Below are 24,306 nucleotides of genomic sequence, written 5' to 3'. Positions count from 1 at the left end.
AGGAGGGATGGATGGAGGGAGAGAAGAGGAGGGAGGGCTCTCAGCTGTATGGAACAAAATGAGTGAAACAGCAGGTTACTCGTGGCTTTTACACCAGTTTGAGAGAAGGTGGAAGATTAAGCAAATTATGGAGAATTTGAAATGCAAGAAGCACAAAAATCCAATTGCCCCGTTGATCTGATTCTTAGTGGTATCTGAGATGTGTTTGTGTGAAACAATGAGACAAAAGACATCAATCCATGTGAAACAACCCAGTCGCCAGAATGCAAACCGCGGGAAACATTGAATGTCGACGTTTCTTAACCAAAAATATGTTTCATATCGGCCTTGTATCACGCTTGCAGAAATGCAAAATTCCACGTGGTTAACGTTGTGAAACGATTGGTTAGGTTTAGGTAACAAAACTATTTGTTTGGAAAGAATATCATGGCTTGTGTTGAAATAAAAACATTAAGTAAGGAAGTCCGCTAAGGGTGGTTGTTGTGTATTTACACAACTTAGTTAGCCTTCGCTTCCCTCCCGCCTTCCCTTTGTGGACTTTCTTGCTTGTTATACTCGTTAATATACCACGTAACTTTCAATAACGGGCGCTCCATATACTACTTGACTTGCTCTGCCTGAATGCAAAAAATGTCCACATTCAAAAATACAAAAAAAAAGTCCACATTCAACGTATCCGTGGTTTACAGAAATGTGCACCACTATTTTTTTTCCTGCCAACTGGGTTGTGTGAAAAGATGAAAACAGTACACGTAGTGCCTGTGCTTTTTATTATACTCTTTTAGTCAGTTATTAATTCAAATTGAGTTGTGAATAATTGATATAACAGATGACCTCTATCTCTATAGGTTATTCATTATCATATTATACTGTCTTCCTCAATGGAGTAGTTAGCCCTGCTAATAAAGGAGCTTTTAAAACAGAATAGGAAGGGGAAGTGATGAAGAGGAGAGGGGGAAACAGGAGGGAAGAGGAAGGATTGGTGAGTCATAGGGGAGCTGGTCGGTTGGGTTTAATCAACTACAGCACTGAAAGCGATAACATTTCTCAGAAGTGGTGAAAAGTGTTTGTTTTTTGACATAACAAAGAGTTAAATTATGACTCCATAAAAAAAATTGTGTCATTTTAATGCTAATAAAACACATCTGAAATGCATTGGATTTGCATGTGTTTCATGCCACGTTTTCATTCCGGCATTTTACTGCTATTTGAATCACACATTTGCCATAAATCTGCTCATGATATACAGCATATCAGGGGAGTGATGGTGTGCGTGCGTGCATGCTATGTATTCATCACGTTGTCAAGACAAACGTCCCATCTGGGGACAATTTTAGATTTGAACCACAGGAGGTTCACCATTTATCCTAGTGTTAAGACTTGGTTTTAAGGGTTGAGGTTGGTTGGTGTTGAGCATTGTGTGATGGTTAAGGTTGGGGAAAGCGTCCAGGGACTGAATGTGTCTTCACAAGTCCCGTATAGAAGTACAAGTGCAGCAAGCATGTGAAAAGTTGGACCTCCAAACTCATTCTCTACATTCCCACCTTGGCTGTTAAAGAATAATCCCTGTGGTGTTTTGATTCAGCTCAGATAAAAAATCTGCTTGGCTTGCAGGTCTGATTGCTTCACTCCCAGAGAAAACAAAAACACATGAATGTGCGAAGAGAAGCAAAAGAGGAAGAGCAGGTGATGCAGAGCGACGTGGCTGCACATCAACACCCTGCAGACTTTCACTAACCAGAGGGAGCAGAAGCAGAATGTAAGAAAATATGACTTTTACAATGACTACAGCTGTAACAATGTTATTGGCTTGGGATCATTTTGCTTTTGCCGAACAGAGAAGCTGAGCTGTGCCTCATTTCCCTTGAAAACTGAGAAAAGAAACAAAGGTTGATAAAGACAGACCAGTACAGGATACTACAGTTCTGTGTCATCGTACAGGCTGTTCACCCCGTTCATAGCTGTATCTACGAAAAGTAATGCACTGTAATTCGTATAAATCCCACAAAATCAGTTTGTATAATCGACATAATCGTGAACCAGGAAGTATAAAGAGTGACCAACACCGCTTAAGGAGGAGGTCGTGGTGAATGGGTGGGTCACGTAACCTCCATATTTAAGTAATGCCACCTCCATAGTTATTTTAACCCAAACCACGATCTTTTCCTAAACCTAACAAAAGTAGTTTCCTGTGAAGACGGAAGTGTATTTTGAAAAACTGTATGCATGTAACAAGTGGAAATTGACACGTGTCGCTGGACATTCGTAGAAGAACGCCCAAAAAAATGAGGGAATAACTTTTCGTAAGATCATACGAACCGTTGTATGAAGAACCGCTGGATTGTGATACACAGTAAGTGATCCATATATATTATTATTACACGGCTGTGTTGAATACTTGATTCTGATTCTGACATAATATTGACAGTCAGAGCCAAGAGTGAAGCTGAAAGTTTGGTTGAAAACGAGTCTTTACAGTGATTTGCAAGTAAAAAGCTCAGTCACATGTCAGAAAAAGTCTACTGTGGCTTATGTGTTGTTTTCAGTGAAGGGTCTTGGGACAAAGTTAGTTAATACAGGAGTAAATGGCAGTTTCTCACACACACACACAACCGTCAAGCAGCTATAAGCCAAAAGTGACTAGCAGTCTTTATGGGATTTAAACTGAAAAAACAAAGTGAAACAGAGAAAGCGAGACGATCCGGGGCTATGGAGCTTAGTCGTTCTAAAAGACACGGAGTGAATGAAGGAGCCGGTGAGGTTACAGCGCTCTGCTGGTCGCTGGTACCGAGCCATCTGGCCCGGCATCAGTAATGGAAAGTTTCCCATGCAGCCTGCGAACCCGTGGCTAGTATTAGTTCAATTTGGCTAAATGGGGAAAGTGGAGTCAACTAAACCTGCTTGGCTGGTGCACCCTCATGATTATTGATATATTTTAAGTATTTAGATTTAGCCTTATACATTACTAGGAAGAAATATATGCAGTTGGAGCACTGCCTCGCTATGGTCACAAGAAAGGCTTAAAGCTCTCGTCTGGTGTAACAAGCTCTGAAAAAAGGCAGAGACAATGAAGGAGCCGCTGAGGCGAGGGCAGCCTGCTGGTAGCTGGTCGCCGGCCATTTGGCCGCGTTAAACCCAGGAGCAGCAGTAAGTCAGGACCTTACAGAGCTGCCTCTGGTCTCCTGACTGGAGCTGCTCCAAACAGCGATCTCTCTCTTTCTCTCTCTCTCTCTCTCTCTCTCTCTGAGGGAAGACAACTCACTCTACTCTCCTACATGAAGCAACGGAGCAGATTTCAACCCAGTGTTACACCAAAATCTGTGACCGCAGTGAGCCAGCGACACATGAGGTCACCATGTCTGTCATCAGAAAATGTGACCCCACTGTACCTGTATGATAAATTACGCAAATATGTGACAGAAAACACACAAAACTAAATAGTTTATAAAACATAAATGTATTTTAATATTGTTAATGTAAAGATATATTCACAAATCTCTAAAAGAAAAGCAAAAGATAGGTACAGTGGGGTCACATTTTCTGACAACAGGCATCAGAAATGGTGACCTTATGTGTTGCTGGCTCACTGCGGTCACAGATTTTGGTGTCACACCGATTCTCTGAGGAAAAAGCCCTCTTGTCATCATGACTTGTAAAAAGATATTTGGGTTTGTAATGACTCAGGATCAGCACTGCTGCACAAGATCAGGTCACAAGAAGCAGACTAAGTAGAACATGAACAGTAGTCATTGATTGTTTTTGAAATACACATTGCCACAAGTATGTAATTTAAGTGCATGCAACACAAATTATTATAGTATAATATTGTCAGAAAACCCCAAATCCTTTTTGTGCCACATCATTAACTTAATTGTATCTTGAAATAATGATGAGAAAATGAGAGCGGTGACCCTAAACGCTCCTGACTGGATTACAGTCATAATGAACTCACCTGTCCATCCGTTTCCAGGGGAACCAAATTCCAAAAGAGTTCAGAACATTCCGAATCGGGATCAGCATCCACCTGAGCCAAACATGCCTCTGGCAGCACTGACCGTCTCCATAGTTACTGTGCTGCTTTTTCCTGTTTGACCTCTCATAGTCTTTCCATTGCAATAAAAAAAAATAAAACAAACGAGCCCATGTGAGACAAACCCTCTTGATTATACACTCACAGTATAGAGAGTGCTGTATACACACACCTACACACACTCACTGAGCTCTTATGTGCTTGCAAAGCACTCTCTGGCTTGAGCATGTCTGAATTCAGTGAGGATGCACAAAAAAGTGGAGGTCAATCTTAAAATCTGAGTCCGTTAATTGGATAAAAAGTGTGAGGCAGGTAAAAAGTCTATAAAATTCTATTCTGAAATAATCAAAAAATGCATTAAAATTGTTTTCAGAAAGCAGTGAAACAAACTTGAGTAATTCCAGTGATGGGAATGGTTCCCAGAGGACAGAAAGAGAGCAGCGGCAGAGTCCCACTTTGGTGCAAAAAAGTCCAGTGAGTCTTTAAAAAAAAAAGTCCAAAAAGCAGCCGGTGTGTGAGTTAAGAAGCGGAGCAGTGAGATGTGAGTATTCCCCTGTCTGCAGTCAGCTCCACTGATGAACGGCTGCACTCCAGCTCCACTTAGAAAAACACACAACCCCTGTGCACACACACATAAAACTCTTCTTAACACACACACGCGAGGAGTTCACACACACACACACACACACACACAGTTTTCACAGGAGCTGAGCAGAGCAGAAGTGCTCAGAGGGAGAGCAGGCAGGAATAATGGACTTAATTCAAGAGGGGAGAGAGAAAGAGAGGGAGGGAGGGAGGGAGGGAGGGAGAGAGGGAGGGGTTGGAGAGAGGAGGGGAAGGTGGGAGGTGAGAGGAGTGGAGGGGAGTGGAAATGGGCAGGGACATCCACTGTGTTCTCAGTATGCGTGTGTGTGCTACTGTATGTTTGCATTAGTACCTGTATAAAACGTTTTCTTCTCCATCAGTGTGATCAGGGATTTTGATTAAAGTCTAGTGAGAAGATAAATCCTCAATATACAGCAGCAGAGACTCCGTCTTGTGATTTGGACTCTGGTCAGTCTCTATTCATTGTGGGACTTTGGGCTGTCCCAGTTGAAAGTTGACAATCTTGAGAGAAACATGGAGTAACTTTTGGCTGTCAATCCAAAACACTGGTCCTAGATCACATTTTGAGAGTCTGTTAGCCGATTTACAGCTTTAAAGACAGCCTGCTATACATGTTTTTAATTTTCACAAAATTAAAATAAAACATAAAAATTGAAAAGAAAGTTTAAATTTTGCAAAATAAAGTTTTTTATGCTTGCCTGAAATCACTAAAATGTGCAATCAAGTGAAACATGCGATAAATTGCAATAGAAACTGAAATAAATCATGACGTACATGAAACATTTGACTTAATCGTCCACTGAAGAGATGGAAAATGGCGGCAGATGAAAACGTCAGATCTGTGTGGAGTGATGAAGAGATTTCGAAGTTAAGCGTTAACGCAGATTCGTTTTAACGCCCCTAATTTCTTTAACTCGTTAATATAATTTGCGATTTTTAGGTTGTAGCGGGATCAGTTTTAAAGCTAGAGTGAAGATACTGGTATCATGTGAAACTAAAAAAATGAAAACTAATAGATTCATCAGTACCAACCATGTCATACAAGGTAAGATAACACTCCAAACGTATGCTAAATTTTGGTGAGGAAAAACTGGTATGGCCTGTCCCTTGACCTCTGACCTCAAGATATGTGATTGAAAATGGTTTCTCTGGGTACCCACGAGTCTCCCCTTTACAGACATTCGTACTTTATGATGCAGTTTTGGGACAAGTCATAGTCAAGTCAGCACACTGACACGCTGACAGCTGTTGTCTGTTGGGCTTGAGTTGGCCACGTTATGATTTGAGCATTTTTTATGCTAAATGCAGTACCTGTGAGGGTTTCTGGACAATAATTGTCATTGTTTTGTGTTGTTAATTGATTTACAATAATAAATATATACATACATTTGCATAAAGCAAGCATATTTGCCCACTCCCATGTTGATAAGAGTATGAAATACTTGAAAATCATGAACAAACAAATAATCATGCTATTAATCGCAATTAAATATTTTAATCAATTGACAGCCCTAAGTGTAACCTTTAGCGCTGTCCTCGACCAACGAAATCTTTGGTCGACTAACACTCATACGGTTTTGTCGACTAATCGATTAGTTGATTTAATCTACAGATCTGTAAAACTGAGTTTCTGCACAAAGAATCACACAAAAGCACCACTTTACATTTTGTGTTTACCAGAGATGTGCCCAGAAATTCCTTCGAAGTAAGTCATTCAGTATGAAAAAGCATAAAAAAAGACTAATTGATTCAAGAAATCCTGGTCGACTGAGACCAAAACTACAGATTAGTCGACTAAGAGGGAGACGCCCTAGTAACCTTTCTCATATCAACAACAACAAACAACAAATGCCATATTTCCATCATGTTTTCTGCATTGTTTTCCACCGTGACTGACTGATGCTCGTTTTATTAATTCATCTCGTGGTGCCCTCTTCTTCTGCAATGGTTTAATGGCACCGGACTGGAAAATACCAACAACCTTCATATTTTGGGCCAATTTTCTGGAAATGATGTTCAGTCACCCGGCATTACTTGAACAATCTGACACACCTCCAAATTGATATTGCACAGTCTGACACAAAACAAGATTTTATTGGACTCTTGATCAGCGTGACTTGGGGTGAACCGAGATCACTGTTGTTGCGCAGCGTGTGTTGAGGCCTCAAGTCACAAAAACGAGACTTAAGACTTGGGTGTAACTGCTGTGAGACGGGACTTTACTTGAGGCTTGGCTTGAACCTTACTCTGACAGACACATGACTCGCCGCAAAAGACTTCAAAACAGCTTTGGCTATTTCGATAACAGAGCAGTTTGGATAAAGATCACTGCAAACACAAACAGAGAGAGAGGAAGATATCCAGACAGTGGAGAATGACAGCATGCTGGTGTGGACAGCATGTAGGCTGATAGATAAGATACTGTAAATACAGTAAGATTACCCTCTTAATTGGCACACATTTATAACATATGAGGGTTTACATCATCCTCTGCACATATCAGAGTTGAAGTATGGGTCAGCTATTCATGACAGCCAGCCTCTGAGCTCATGAATGTATGTAAAGCACAGAAAGGATCGAAAAAGGTTCAGTGATGTGAAGTTTTAAAAGTGTCTCTTCTCACGTGTAATACCAGAGATTAAGCCATTTAAGTGTCATTGGGTGCCTCTAATGCTGTGATCACACCAGACTTTAAGCGAATTTTTCCCTTGAGTTACTAACATGAGTTTGAGTGTTCATTTACCAACGTTTCTTCAGCCATGGCCGAAGCAGCCACTATTGCTGCTTTGTACCTGTCGTGGAAAACCAAACTCTGTCCTGTCTGGGTTCATAACATCACCTGGCGGCGGAGCTTTGTGAATTTTTTAAAATGCTTGTTTTCTGAATGGAGTTTGGAACGATCAGTGCTAGGCTATGCTGACATTATAGCGGCTCCATCAACACTCAAAATAACGTCATCTAATTATGGCAGAGACGTTATTGTTTGTACCATAGACTGCCTATGGTTTATACACATACATTTATACACATAGTTTCCATCCAGTCTCTGTACAAATAGGAGGTAGGCCTGCTATCGTAGAGCTCTGACGGCTACAATATTTTTTTTCCTCCATTCCTGATTCAACGTCACTAACATCAGTGACGACAGAAGGAGAATCTAAACACTGAGAGGCTTTTGCAACACAGCGTCACGCAAATAAAGTTGAAATATTTCAACTCTTGTGAATATTTTTGCATCTATTCACGTCTTTGCATTGACTTTGTATGTAATCGCATTTGGTGTGAACACACCATAAGAATTCACGTCGTTGGACTTAATACAATAAGTGGCTCTGAAAGTTTTTTTTTCCTTTTTCTGTTTTTTACAGAGAACATTTGCTATGGTTATCTTCAACAGCTACAATGTGTTCCTTTGATGACAAGTTTTCACGAGGGGGAAAGAAATATCAAAGAATCCATTCAACTTGTCAGACAACTCCTGCGGCATAATCCTCTCCTCTACTGTCCACTGATATGATCAGTATTTTCTTAACACTATAAGGCTGGGTGGAGTATTGCAATAAAAGATATGAGTTTATAGACACAATGACCTATGTAGCTGTACTGTAGCCCAACTTTACACTGGGATGATCACGCAAGTCTCAATTGGTGCAGGCTACAGTGCTTTTCCCACTGTTACACTGTGTGTCCATCTTGTCCCCACTTGCTCCACTACTTCATTCCAATGGCAGGTGCCGTGTTGTGCCTGGCAACCCTGACACACACACACACACCTACAAACTCACACACACCATGCAGGGTATAGGGTTCCCATACAGAGAGGTCATGGGTCTCACAATAGGGGGTTCACTGCAGTATGTGTTGTTGTTGTCTCCGTATCTGCCAGCATTTCTACACACAATGCAAACTTGCCTTCAGTGTTTAAACACTTGAGCATGTGCACAATTAAAGCGATTGGTGTATGTGAATGTGTGTGTTTGTGTGAGTGTGAATGTGTTTGTGCGGCATGTTTTCGGCCCACTGGTCGTCCCCTGCTGACCTGTCTGTCATAAACCAGTCTGATGTCTCTACAGACTGCAGAGTGAGCGCTGTGATCCTGACAAAGGCTTTTGTCTCAGCTAAAGCCTCTGTGCTTTAGAAACAGATGAGGGCTCAGTTTCCTAATAGCGTCTTAGTGAATCTTTGTTTTATTGCAAGTCAATGAACCGAAATGATCTTTAGATTGCAGGCTGGCGTCTCCCACGTTGGAGTCTCCCCCTATGTGGTCTTATTCAATTAAGGTATTCCAAAAATGTGTATACATATAGAGAGAGAGAGAGAGATCAGAAAACAAATGATAAAATTAATCTGATATTCATCTTATTAGATTTCCAACATAAGATAGCTTCACGTTGTAGCCTACAGCAGGCCTAAAATGAACAAGTAATTTAACTATGTTGAACAGGTGATTAGCTCCACATCAAGTGTATATTCATGAAAATTACTAGGTTTTGCATAATATCAATGAAGAGGGGAGTGTCAGTGTGTAACAAGAAGGTTTTGAATTTGGCTTGATCCTGCAGATTAGCTTGAGACATGCATAACATTTTTTTATATTTACCTCATATCATAAAATTTAGTAATGTGTAATATTATCTCATACAGAATACCTAACCCTAATTGTTCAATAGCACGGGGTTGGGTTGATTCCCAGCTCACTGCTTTCATGAAGTGATTATTTTTTGTGTTTTACGTTGTGTAATCAGACGAGCAGGAATGCTCACATGACAACACTAATTACTGTACTTATTAAAGGTATACTATTTATGTACTTGAGTACTTCCAGAATATGTGATGAAGTCATTTAGTTTCTCTTGAGAAGATTTTATTTTTATGCCTGAACTGGTTCATAAAGGGAGTTTATTCTATTTTCTTTTCTTTTTTTTCAGAAAAACACTAAAACTAATAACTTTAGATTTCCCACCCTAGACCCTTGATTAAAAAATTGCTGAAATAATAAGTAGGGAACATCATCAATGCTTTTTTTTCTACATATGACGTAAATAGAACCAAAGACTATTAGTCTCGTAAGACGATTAACTTTAATCACGTGTGTTATGTAATGTTCAGTATGTATAATGCACAACGTCATACACCAGCACCATCAAAGGCACATGCTGGATTACATCAGTCCTGCAGAAACACAACTGATTATTTCATTACATAAACATGCTTCTATAGAGGACATACAGCAAAATGTACTGAGCAGCTACAGTAACACTAACCTGAGCGTAGCTGCACAATGGCAGCCGTCAAGAAGCTCAGCTACCTTCTAGTTATGGTGTGAAGGTCCAGACCCAGAATAGGTCTATCAGGTATTTAGAATTAGGTATTCCAACTTTATACTAATATTAATGTAGCAATGAATCATTTGAAGGCAACCTTGAACAAAACGCCCAGAATAAAAGGAAAATACAAGCGCTTCAGTGTTAGGACGTCATGCTTCATTGAACTTAATGACACCTTATTGACTTTAAAAACTGCACCTATTAGCAGTTCTGTGGAAGCAGAGTGTTATTGTTGGAAGAGACTCTCTGAGCAAAATATTGGCTTCAAATAGTCATTTCAAACATCTCAAGATGTGTTCTGGTATGTGTCTGTGGAGCTCACCAGCCTCCAGCATGTGTTCTCTACTCTCTGGCGTGGGAGTGCACGTTCCAACTGTGTTCAGTTTTAGGGGACATCTCCTACAAGGGACCTGGCCAGCGAATGTGTTGCTGTTATTAGATGGAAGACAATACTTCACCATTGTTTCATCCCATGTTTAATGAAACCAGAAGTCAACAGTGATTTATTGGTCATGTAACTTCCGTACTTGAAGGTCCAGTGTGTAGGATCTGGCGGTATCTAGCGGTGAGGTGAGGAGATTGCAACCAATCGATGCGAAACCATGAATGGGAGTGTGTGTGTGTACGTGGGAAGTGAGTTGTGAGAGAGCGGCGGTGACGGGAGTGAGTGACATCATCGCCTCTGGCCCAAGCAGGAAAAGTTAACAGAGCTTGGTTTGTCAGTTCTGGGCTATTGTTGAAACATGGCGGACTCTGTGGATAGGACCCGCTCCATGTGTAAACGTCTCATTCTAAGGTAACGAAAACACAATTCTTATTGTCAGGTGATTATACGCTAAAGAAAACATACTTATTAATATTAAATTCCATTTCTGCCAATAGATCCCCCTAATTGTTACACACTATTTCTTTAATTAACGCCACTTCCATAATTATTTTAACCTAAACCACGATATTTTCCTAAACCTAACTAAGTAGTTTTGTTGCATAAACCAAACCAAGTTGTTTCCTGTGAAGATGGAAGTTTATTTTGAAAAGACTGTATGCATGTAACGAGAAGAAATTGACACGTGTTGCTGGACATTCGTAGGAAAACGCACAAAAAATGAAGAATAACTGTGATTAAGATATCATACGAACCGTTGTATGAGGATACGTTGTGATTACTTCAGTTAAATCTACTGTGTACATATGCTTCCCTCTCATCTCACATCTCTTTCCATGCTGAGATAAATCTACACAGGCACATGAACATTGTTGCTCCACCTCGACGAGGAATCCAGGACAGATGCAGAGATTCTTCAAAAGCAAGGGAGGAACAATGGATTCCAACGGCATGTATTGACAGCAGTCCAACCATAGCAGTAATATCAGTGTGATGTTGCGGTAGCTCGACACCTGCCAACATTACAAGTGTTGCGTTATTAACATTTGCTCAACAGATGCAGAAGGCCTATAGATGCCACGCCTGTAACATTAGCAGCATGAACTGAGACAACCAAGAACTTTTCCCTTTCTCTGTGTGATCTGAAGCCACTGTGGGTGTTACACTGTGGCTGTTACACATTGACCCAATATAAAACAAATACCAGTACAAAGTGGATCATTAGCATCATTGCATCATGCTGCCAGCTGTAACCACATGCTAATCTCATCCATGTTCACTTCACAGGAAAAAAGTTTCAGTGATATGAATATTTAAAAAGTTTTAAAAGTGAAATGAAGTGTCTCTTCTCACGTGTAATACCAAGTGCCACGGGGAAGATCTTAAAATTTAGCTTAGCTTTTTACCACTAAAGCTGTATTCACACCAAATGCAAAGCAAATTTTCACCTTGCATCAAATTTGACCGCAGGATCACAAAGTGTTCATTCACGTTATGTAAATGTGTCTATTAATAGCATCCACAGTTGTGGTTCAGGAGTTGAGTTTAGACGAGGTAGAACAAAAAGACATTTTGGTGTTATTTGGGGCTTCATGGTGAAGTAGTGTTTGGGTGTCTGCCGGCCAGAAATCAAACAAAAAAGAGAAAGAGGAAAAAGAAAGATGAAGGGTGGAGCAAAACAAAGACATACATCAAGGAAGGGAGGAAAAATAAAAAAGGCAGAAAGAAGGGGGGAAGAAAGACAAGATCTTCTTGCCTTGTCTAGTCTCTGTATTCACGCTCAGCTAGCTATCCATATCCTGCTGTACTATATGTGTCCTGACGGGTCTTCCATGACACGGTGCCCTGACCTCCTGACACCACGGGGATTATAGGGGCCCCGGTGGAGAGTGGCAGCAACGGAAAAGAGAGAGAGAGTGTTACAGTTAGAGAGACAGAGAGAGAGAGGGGTCTTGCTTGGGAACCCCAGAGGCACAGAAACCTGTAATCCTCCCTGTTTCACTTTGATGTGCTCACACCCAACTGAAAGGATGGAGGATGAAGGGTGGGGGTTTGGCGTGTCAGGAGGGCAGTATGTGTGTGTGGGTGGGTGGGGGGACTGATTGTGGTGCCAGGAGGCTCAGAGGTGGGACACACACTCTCACACACTCTCACGGACACGCAGTCACACACCATCTGGCTCCGAGGGTCACCGAGTGGATGAGACCACCTTCGAGCATAAGCTTAGGTGACACATTTTCACACACACACAGTACACACACCTCAGAGCAGGTTCTGAAGGTCACTGTGTGGATTACAGCACCTTGCATTACCCCGGCTTTGTTTCTTTCACACACACATATATACACTCGGTGGAATGCACATTGCTCCACTAGTTCCCACCACTATTACATCTAGCTGGCTGACCACTAGATAATGAAGGCCTCCATCTACTAGATGTGGTCTATGAAGTCTATAAATCAGGAAGGACTGTATCAACTAAATTCCCCATCTGACATTTATTTTATTTAAGAAATATAATGTTTTTAATACAATATTAATAAAGAAGTACACTGGCAAAGTCAGGTAGTAAATATGGACTACATGTAATGTGGAAAATGAGAGTTAGAGGATGCAAGCAGAATCTGGTTTTGAGCCAGAAGTACAGCGAGGACCCTGTAATTCTGAGCTTCACTTTAATCAAACCTGGGCTGGTACACTGCCGCTGTTTCTGACAGAATTCAGGACAGATCACAGTGAGGACAGATGAAAGACAAAAACCGGGGAAATCACCTACTAAAAGACAGAAGCTTTAAACTTCAGCCCGCACACAGGCAGCACAAATTTACAGTTTTTAAAAGCCCACACACGCATCAGTGCCTGCACGCCACGAAATCAGCCAAGTTCTTCTTTTTAATTTATGCAAAAGGTTTTATCATATTATTTATGAGTGAGAATTTATGGACGTATTTTATATTGTAGAACAAAACTTTCAAATCTCTTATGCTTGTGTTTACCACAGACCTTATTTCAGGCATGTAACTAAAAATCCATTAAAAAAAAACACTGACTTCTAGACGAGGGAACCGGAAGTGCTAAAATGCTAACTCATTTCCGGGTATTACCTTAATAAGACCATATCACCTGTATCATCTATTCTTGAGATCCAATCAGTGTCTAACATATTCTTCAATTATATTCATCTTTGCACTAATAAATAGTGGGACACAGATTTCTCTGGTAGAATAAGTGCTCATTCTAATGGGCTACTATGGCAAACAAAAGTCAGTGAACATTCATTTCAACTCTATTGTTGACATTTGGGTTATGTATGTCTATTTTCTGACTGAGAGTAATGCTCTACTGGATACAACGGGGAGAGTGGGTGCGGCAGTGGATTAAAAGATCTGAAATGTGTAATATAAACTGACAGATATTTTTCTTATTCTCATTTAAAAGACAAAATCTCAAAATCCAAACTGTCGTTAAAACGTTCGGATTTGGAAACATTTGGATTTGGAGGACATTTTTTTGCTGAAAAGCAGGCAGATAAGGCACAGGGTGTATGTAATGTAATGACACACACACACACACACGCACACACACACTGCAGTGCTGCTGTGCTGCCTCATTAAGGCCTGAGACGTGATAGCAGCGAGCAGACCCAACGAAATGATTCCTGATCCTGATGGGCACTGATCCAACCAGACAGGCTGCTCTCAGCACCATCGCGGATTAATAGCACACACACACTCACACACACACACACAGATGCACGTATAGAAGCACACACACACTTCCCAAGGAGCTGGTGAGACACTAGATTGTGCCGTTATTAGTGTGCAAGCGTGCACATGCACCCCCCAGGGGAAATCTGAGACTAGCTCAGCAATGAGCGGATTTCATGAGAACATTAGTGGTTCTGACACACACAGGTGATTCTACATGTCGCAATATGTAACATGCACACACACACACACACACATACTGACACTACCTGCTGTAGTGTAAGCACAGTGGGTTATGAATCACATTACAGTGGAAACCTCTTAAAATGATTACGTCTGTCCAGGTCAAAGGGATCACTATACATCCTTTTCTTTATTTCTCTTGCAGATAACCATCTGATTAACATCTGTATATTTATAAAGTAATGAAACGGACAGTTGTGCTATTTACTGAATTTATTGACTGTTTCAAAATATACCACAGCTGTTTCAAACGTGGCTTCAACCACAGATGCTTACACGATGGGCATTCATTTCCTGTCTCCATCTCTAGCAGCCGCTGCAGTTTCTCGTTGTTTGAGTTTCGCTGCCGTATCTCGTTGGCTCGTTTTTGACAATTTGTCATTTAAGCTTCAAGGAGAGAAAATGACTTCATTTTTTTTCATGATTTCAGCTTCGGGTAGCCAGCCGGAAGCAGACAGGTTACCACGAGGCAAAGTATCATGGTAGTAAAGTAGAAAACAATAGAATTACCTTAATTTAAATAATAAATTCCATATGTTATCATGTATGAAAAGCCCAAAAATGAAAACAGTAAGTGGACTACTTGATTAGTATAGGCAAATTATTATATTTAAAATTAGTTTCCACTGTTTATGAAAATATATATATTTAAAAATTTTAAACCCTCTATTGAAAAAAAATAATAAAAATCTACAATTTTCCATTTTTCTTTTTAGCTTTTCAACTAAAGTAAAAGTAAATCCTGCCATGCAAAGTGTAACTATTGTAGAAATGTGTGGATTCAGTGCACATCACAGGCTCCAAGCTCCTGTGGAGGCAGAAATAACCGAGAAGGAGTTGTTGAATGTAGCTAAATGAAGAAGACAAGGAGGAGCTACTATAATAAGCTATGTGCTTTCGCTTCCAACTGAACAAAATGCAGATCTATATCGCCATACTTTGAACACATGTTCCTTATTCTGCGCCAAACACATACTTTTGTGAAGCCGTGATATCCAATCAGTGTCAGAACTTAAAACCAAGTTGGGAGCAGAGACAGGTCAGATAACTTCTGTTTGAACCCGTCAAGGAGTGCGATTTTTCATGGACTTTCTTGCTTCGGTCTAAAAAGGTAAAAAAAAATAGCTTGTTATTCTAGCTGGCCAAGTTTAAAATAGAAACTATTGTCTAATAACTAATAAAATAAGCTAATGAGCTCTTTTTTGTCAGCCAGAACTGTGCTGCTTTTATTAAATTCTTCTATATTTTCAATCTTCAATCACGTCATCTAGCTGGTATTGTTAATATTAGGCATTAACAAATGGGAACAGGCTTGAAAAACAGACTTCTTTTGGTTTCACACTTCAATTTTAAGTTCTTCCACTTTCACAATATGTCAAAACAAAGCATCAGAGATTTATCACACTGGTGAGAGGAAATCACTACCTACTTTGGATTCCTTAAACACAACACGCCGTCAACAAAACCTATAAGTAAACATTCACAGACAATGTCAACCTTCATTTACAATCACTTTCCCAAAGTGAGGAATGCAAAAAATGCAGCTGCTCACTTCGCTCTGCCAGACACACACACACAGAGACACACACACACACACGCGCACATCCATCAAACACACAGCCTGTGATCATAACCGCTGCAGCAGATTACACAAGTGGTTGAAGTACTTTCAGCTTTGCCATAATTGTGATTTCACTTTTAAATTTAGGCTGTCAAAACAGCTGCTCGCACACAAACACACACATATATGCACATATCTCTGAGGTGTTCTGAGCACCGTCTGTGTCTGGCGGGCCAGAAATCCCCTCCATCAACTAGTAAAGGAAGACAGTTAAAGGGGGGGATAAAAAGGGTGATGAATGAAGGGGAGGTGAGATGCTTCTATGGATATGTAGCAGGTGTAAGACCACTAGAGACCCTGCCAAGTTAAACGTTTGATTTCCCCACTGAGGCACCTGATGACAAGTTATTTCTTATAAGTGGAGGCAAAGAACATGGAGGATGATAAAGGAGCGCAACAGGAAATCTCATAAACATAACGAATTAAAATGATTAGATGATGCGGAGAGGGCAGGAGAGAACAAGATATAAAGAAAACCACAGAGCCCACACACACTCCTCCTTCCACCATCTTTCATTAAACTTTTACTTTTACTTTTTTGCAGACCTTTGTCCCTGTGTTGTTACAATTTAAAATCTCCACATCCTTCTGGACTGCAGGTCTTGTCACTGCTAACTTTGCCGTTGTCCCGGGGGACATGTGCTACCTCCATGACACATGGACCATCATTCACCTTGACACTATCCATCTCAGATGCACCTACAACTGTGCCAGGCTGTTCTATACTTACGAATAGTAACCCAGTCGATTTTTTCCTAAACCGAACTAAGTCGTTTTATTTTGAAAAGACTGGACATTCGTGAGAAAATGCACAAAAAATGAGGAATAACTGTTCGTAAGAAATCATACAAACCGTTGTATGGGGATACATTGACTGTGCAGGTGCTCCAGCCAACCCGAAGGTGTCATAAATACAGTGACAAGAACATGATCCCTCACTGGCTTCCCACCCGCAAACTCAGACAATGGTGTTTGGTGGGCACAGACTTTACCTCTACCGCTTCTGGTGGTTTCAATTTCATTAGGTGATCTACTCATTTTCAGGTGGCCATGCAAATTACCGTTCAGTATCCTTCCTTTGTGCAGCATCTAAAATTCAAACTCAATTAAAGTCTTAGGCAGGTTTGCAAAGTTTTAGACTCTCCTTGCCTGTCAAAGCAGTTTAAGGAAACTGGTTAAATGAGCCTCGTTATTCTATTGTTTGTTTTAACGTATGTGCCCAAGTACCTTTAACCTTTTCCTGTTAAATTCTACTACAATATGTTCACTGCACAGGAAAAAAAGTGCAATGTCACATCTGATAATTTTCTATTGAACTGCATAGGGGCAAATACCTGCTTCTCACAGGAACAATGGACAATTACTGCAAGTAATGAAGCGAATTTGGCCCCCAAGTTCAACATGTTTAGGATTTTAATGCCTGTAAAGATCTTATACAAATCCAGATTGGAGAACAAAGGCGTTTTAACAGCAGCACTCAGCTGAATGCTGTTGAAGAACATTTGAACCCACATTCATTCCAGACACAAAGCAGGGCAAAAACGAGTCTTTCAGACACACACACACACACACACACACACACTTACAGTTTTGACACAGGGTGTGATTTGGGGTTGCCAGGGAAACATGGGAAATCACCTCGTTATCATAGAGGCAACAGCTGTCATTAACATAGCCCCCAAATCACAGAGAGCAAACACACGCAGATGCACAAAAAAATGTCCAAATGCATTAAAACAAAAATCTTGGATCTATATTTTATTGATGAAATATGCAACAGCTTTTATTTTCATCTGATGCCAGCCTCAGCTAAAGATAGAAAAACCTGTTCTGCTTCAGACCAGCACATCAACTCAAGATGTCCAGTCACAGCTGGCAGACAGGAGGCATTATTAAGGCGTTACACAGCAATCTGGAGCATCTCTAAAGATGGTGAAATATGTTTAAACATTGGCCTTGTTTTAACCTATAAATGCTGCTCTGTTGGCAGCTGTGTGTCACCTATTTTAAGACTAACATTTATGGAAATAGTGTGCCTATTTCAAGCAGAACCTGGTAGTTTATTCTATTTATGGTGCTAAATTGGGTCAAATAAACAAGTCCACAAATATAATGAAATAATTTCCACACCACAGCCTGTCTCCGGGCTCCCTCCATCCATCCTGTTTGAGGTTACAGGTAGTCGGCCAAGTGGAGGAAGATTAGAGTGTTCTAAGTAATAGGCTGTCCTGACCAAACAAACTGTCATTTCCCTCTGCTTTGGCTCAGCTCTTCTTCTCCTTCCACCCCTACTTTCCTTCCCTCCTTCCACTCCCCCCCTCTTCTTGGAGCCAACGTGTCAAGGGGAAAAAACAAACCTGTTTAAACTCTGCAGCAGCATGAAAAGCTGGAGGGAGGGAGGGAAGGAGGAAGAGAGGGAGGAAAGTACAGAGGGAAGGATGAGGGAGAGACAAAAGTTAGAGGAGGATGAGAAAGAGATGTTTAAATTGCAGCTTCACCATCTTTACATGAAAGATGTGTTTGAGCCAATTTGAACAGAAAAGAACAGCAATGACCACACTCATGTGAGCTGCAAAATCACATACTGACAATGAAAACTTCATGCAAAACAGTGCATCTTTAGCATAGACTGTATATAAGAAGTGGACGTAGTCACCGTGACGTCAACCATTGGTTTGGGGACTGCCGTTTTGAAGCCTTGAGTTCGGCATTTTAGCTGTTGCCATCTTGGGGTTTGGCCATCGCCATGTTGGTTATTTGCAACCAGAAGTGATACAAGAGGGTGGAGCTGAGTACAACCAAATGCTGAATAAAACATTTGTAGGCGACCAAAAAGGTTATAATTAACTTTCATGAACTGAAAACACACTGGGAAAGAGTTCAAGTTTCTAAGATGAAAACATGGACAACTCCCAGACCGGACAACGCCGTGGTAGCAACCTGTCAATCACAAGCCACGCCCTAAAGCATACCCTGCTTTATGGTCTATTTGACTCTAAATGGGACCATAATTTACTAAATGAACATCATGAAGTATTGAAAAAAGAGTTGAAACTAGCGATTGAGACCGTAAACTCATGTTTACAATGTTTACTGAGGTAATAAATCAAGTGAGAAGTAGGGTCATTTTCCCATAGACTTCTATACAATCAGACTTCTTTTTGCAACCAGAGGATTCGCCCCCTGCTGGATGTTAGAAAGAATGCAAGTTTAAGGCACTTCAGCATTGGCTTCACTTTTCAGACTTGGATGTAGCCCACTGATCATTAGTGGTGACATCATACTTCAAAAGTGTTTAATTTTGTGGATGCATTTTTCAGTCAAAACAACGCAGATATGTTGGGTTATAGTGGGACTTGCCATGCCCGCTCTATTCACTTTTAATAGAACTGGCACCAAAGTCCGGCAGGATGACGTAATGACCAATCCTTCTTTTAAAAATCCCTTGTTGCAGTGTATGTGAATAACATCAGCTGACAGGAAGTAAATATGGACCCAAGCTGTTGCCTAGCAATGCAATTCCGTTGAAACGGTCTATATAGAAAATGGTAGTGAAGCTTTAAAGAACTTTATTGCCTCATAACTTTCCACATGACACAACAGCAACAACTAATCCCGTCTAATCCACTGAATTATCTTGTTTTGAATATTTCCACTTCACTCTTAAGTCTCTCAGCAAGTGGGTCGGGTTATTATTTCACATGATGTATGCCACATAAAAACATCTCCCATTGCATCGTACTATATGAGCAGTAATCCAAATCACAAAGCAACATCTTGGACCTCAATGAAGAATGTATCTGACAAAGGAAACAGAAATGGTAATGAAAAAAAGTGGGATATGACAAACAGAAACACAGATGACACTGATTAAGATCAGAAGCCAGTGATGAACAAGTACAGTACATCCACATTGGGACGGGACACATGGAAGACAGTGCACACACACACACTCAGACAGTGCACACTCAGGCTGGATCAAGCTCTATAAACATCAGGCAAGCCACACACACAAACACACACTGTTCTCTCTTTGCTTTTAGCTCTTAAAATAGATTAATTAGACTAGTCTGTATTACTTAAAGTTTGTGCCTCAGTTTGCTCTCTGCGTTGTAAATATGTGGAACTTGTAGGCAACTGTTCTGCATTATCTGCACCGTCTCTTTGAACTACACAGAGGCTTCTCTTTATCCAGCAGCTGCAATAAAACTTACCAGAAAAAAATTAGATCTATCTTTTTGGGGTCAGAAGACAAAATCAAGGAAGTATCAAATACCAAACTTGAGTGAGAGTCTGTACTCTATTAGCTCACAGCATTGAATAATGACATGAAAACATCTCTTCCCAGAACCAGTGTCCCTTTTATTTTAGATAATACGCAGAACCGCTTGTCAACAGTTTTTACAGGAACAATTTCTTATGTAGAAAGAATGTAAATCCTTCAAACGGATGATTTCACTTTAAATCTAATTCCCCTTTTATCCAAATTTCCCCCTAATATGAGCAGTAATACGATGATGCATCAACCATCACTGCCTCAGATGGACACCTGGTTTCAACCACAGACTGTGATTAATCAAGAGGCCTTCCAGCAGCGCTAATATGCCTCATACGGCAGATAAACAGGCACGCGGTCCCTCTCCCTGTGTAAATGAAACCACAAGGCTATTGAGGCCAAGACGCTGCAGCCAGCTTGGCTAACGTGACTACTCCCGAACACATTAAATACGCAGCCTGCAGCCTCCCTCCTGCGACCGCAGCACACAAGCTCCTATTATAAAAAAAAAAAAGACAACAGTATAGTTCTTCTCCACATGTGTTATTACTTAAATATGAATTACCATGTTGGCTGAATCACATTATATATCTTCTACAAAACAAGGCAAACAATTTGACTGCGAGATAAAGAAGATAAGTGTGTGTGGGCACTTGTATTTCTATCTTTGTGAGGACCAGTATCAGTCTTTGTGGGGATATTTTTGGACAGGGTTTTTAGTTAAGGTTAGATTAAGTTAAGGTTACATATACTGGATTTTGTCAAAGAGGGACCTTGTAAGTATAAAAGTACATACGTGTGTGTGTACTTGATTAATCACGTTTTCCCCCTTCAGAGGACAAAAAAACGGTGTCCACAAAGTTAACAATTATTTAAAGGTCAAAACTTGTTTTTGGGATATTAAAGGGGATCTATTATGCTTTTGTGCTTTTTCCATTTCCTTTAGTGTGTCATCTAGTTTTTTATTTGTTTGTGCATGTAAAAGGTCTGCAAAGTTATACAGCCCAAAGTCCATGCCAAAGGGAGTTACTCTCCCCCACAGAAACATTGATTCAAGTCCCGCTTTTCTTCCGTAACGTGGTGATGTCACCAAGTAACAAGTAATACAGCGTTTCAGACAGAAGGGGGAAAGGGGTGCTGTAGCTCAGCCGGTATGAGGAAAATAAAGCATTCTTAGAACATTTAGAGCATGTAAACATGTTTTAGTAGAAACCCAAAATACAAGTATGAACCTGAAAATAAGCATAATAGGTCCCCTTTAATGACTGAATAAAGAGTAATGTTGGGAGACATACACTGCAGTTAATGGATTATGTTTTATTTAGATCAAGGAATTTAAGGTCTCGGTTAGGCCGTAGCCCATAATCTTGTGTTCACTTCCTATATGAATGCAAATGTAAAATTTATATGATGATATTGATGTATCCAGCTTATTTCTCAGTGTCCTTTGTGTTTCCAGTACTCTCCTGTCTGTCTCTCTCGGTCTGTTTCCGTGGGCGTGGCATCTCCACTCACTCCCTGCTCCCTGATTGCTGCCAAGCTGTTTCACCTGCTCCAAGCCACACACCTGCTATACATCAACTCGTCATCCCTGCAGTACCAACCCTGGCTTCCCTCCCAGTCCTCACAGATCATTTACTCAGCTACAGTGGTAGTTCACATCTTAGGCTGCTTCAGTTGTGCATTCAAGTTTATTTCAAATGTGTGTTTATTCTGATTCACTTCTAACCGGCTCCCCTCTACCCCTGCCTCCACCAGCCAGATTCTCCCCCTTCATCCATCCTCATTCTCTGCAGCCAGTCTATAAACCTTCCTACCAACTTCACCTATCTCTTGTTAGTGTACTGCATTTGGTCCGCCTTTCTACACCATAGCAATTGGTTCATGTGTTTATACTAAGATTTGTTCAATTTTGTTTTTAAACATTTAAATCATTTTTCTCAATGCCCAGTTAGTTACTGAAGTTTGAAAACATATTTAACTCTGCATTATTATGCTAATTCATTCACCACAAAGCAATTACACTCAGGGCACCCAGATGGCCAGCAGCAGCATCTTATCTTGCTGTTCCCAGGTCCAATTTTGTGATTACAGGCTTTTGCTGTTTGCGCTCCCAAACTCTGGAAGACACTTTCTGTAGAGATATGATCATTTACATCTGTATCCACTTTTAAAAACAAATTCAAAACACATTTCTCTAGGATGGCATTTTTATAAAGTGTATGTGCATGTTATTTGTATGCATGTATATATCTATGCACATCTATGTATATATTTGTTTTTATCAACTTGTTTAACCACTTTACTATATATAATCTGTTTATATAGCTACCTTTTTATTTGTACTTTTGCTCCATTTATCTGCCTTGAGAAGCATTTTGTAACATCTGTTTTGAAAAGTGCTATAAATACATTTATTAGTATTATTAGGTCATCTCTCTGGAGTTGTTAAAATGGAATTAACTGATTTTTTTGGTCTACTTAAGGACTACGTAATTTACAACATTGACATGCCGTCAGCTTTTAAGTTGATATGCTGTTAGCAAACAGTTGCCAATTTACACACCCAGACGATGTGCAACAACATAAGTATTCATGTGGAGTATTATTTCTGGTCAATATTCACACTCTTTTAGCTCTGTTTTTGGTCTCTACCAACTCCTGAGGCAAGTATCTGGCTCTTTAGCTGCTTAACGCTCCACTATGTTCACCAGCCAGTTGCTAACTTTGTCTGTCTGCCGTTTGGTGAAAGACAAATAGTGTGTGGTCAGTTTTTAGATTGTTTTAGTTCGAAAAAAAGTTACCTTCTGCACCTGAAAACAATGCTGATACAAAAACAGTAAAGTTGTGGGCCAGAAAACCAAAACAATAAGCTGAAAGAGGCGATCGCCCTCTGTAAAGCTGAAGGGAACTGAACAGTGATCATTATCTGAAGTGACACCTTTCACATACATGTAAAAGTTGTCATTTGATCCATTATTGATATAGAAATATTGATTATAGCAGCTTTAAGCAATGTATGTAAAGTGACTTGCTTGGTAATACTTTGTTTCTCATAATGGATACTTTCTACAGCTTTGACAACAGAAGAAGGAAACCAGTGCAGCAACTGATGCAAACAACATGCCTATATTTTAAAAACAACATCTGAAAACGCTTGGTTAAATCATTTTAAATCATTAAAATAATCTTGCATTGCATTTCAAAGCAGTTGTGACAACACACATGCTGCTTGACTGTCAATACTGTTCTCAGTATAAAACTGAACTGTGTGATGTCTCCTACATCTGTTGATCATTAGTGGGATTCTCCCTCTGAGACTTTCTCTCTCTCTCCTGCTTTCTGTCTCTCGCTGCTCACTGTTTGCTTCTCCGCTCTTTATCCTCACTTTCCCCTTTTGGCATCTATAGCTTTCTCATTTATCATATTTAAATCACTTTTAATAGGTGATGTCACATTTAAATATATTCTCTTCTCTTGAATGTTTTTTTCTCCATTTGCTGCTACTTCTTAATTTATGTCTCTACTCTGACCAAAACCTCAATCTGATGAATTTCAGGAAGGATTTGAACTTAAGTAATTATTAACTGCACCAAAGAAAATATTTTTATAATGCAAGTTTGTAAGACTTTTTGGCGGCATAACATCTCAAAGCTGCCTGACGTAGGTAGTCACACACACACAGAGGGAAATGTGATACAGAAGATGTGTTTTTAATTTCCGATTTTAGCTTTTTCACTTGATAAATAATTGGCGGAAACCCGGAGGTGGTAATTTCAATACTTCCATTCAGGCTTCTGGAGGATTTTCTGACACACAAGTCACAGCTCTGCTCTCGCAAATCTTATTCTACCATAAAATGAGCGTGTGTCTGTTAACAGCTCTCATTATCAAGTACACAACTAGATCTCAAGTTTCCAGTGACAAGCGGTGTGTGTGCATACTGTGTGTGTGTGTTACATACGACCTCATATAACCTTAGCATGGGCTGGACTGAGAGTGAATTAGGGTATTGAGAGAACATTGCCTGTGGTTTACCAAAGCTTGGCCAGAGCACTTTTTGACAATTGTGAATTTTTAACACATAAATAACGAGCCGACACGCTGTAGA

The 24,306-nt window shown here is 40.2% G+C and overlaps 1 protein-coding gene across 2 annotated transcripts in view; it reads right to left on the bottom strand.

Moving 5' to 3' along the window:
• sema3b (sema domain, immunoglobulin domain (Ig), short basic domain, secreted, (semaphorin) 3B) overlaps positions 1 to 24,306 on the bottom strand; it is an 83,590-nt gene that overhangs the window by 31,085 nt on the left and 28,199 nt on the right. The window contains exon 1 of one of the 2 annotated variants that reach the window (XM_037773148.1): positions 3,953 to 4,761. The exons of the other annotated variant lie outside the window; for it this stretch is intronic. The gene's annotated coding sequence lies outside the window, so the exon portion shown is untranslated. Of the gene's footprint in view, positions 1 to 3,952; positions 4,762 to 24,306 lie in introns of those variants that run through there. 2 annotated transcript variants of the gene reach the window in all.

This window comes from Sebastes umbrosus, chromosome 6 (genome assembly GCF_015220745.1).
Source record: "Sebastes umbrosus isolate fSebUmb1 chromosome 6, fSebUmb1.pri, whole genome shotgun sequence".
NCBI lineage: Eukaryota > Metazoa > Chordata > Actinopteri > Perciformes > Sebastidae > Sebastes > Sebastes umbrosus.
Note: the sequence above shows the minus strand (reverse complement) of the source record. Positions and strands in the feature narration are given on the sequence as shown.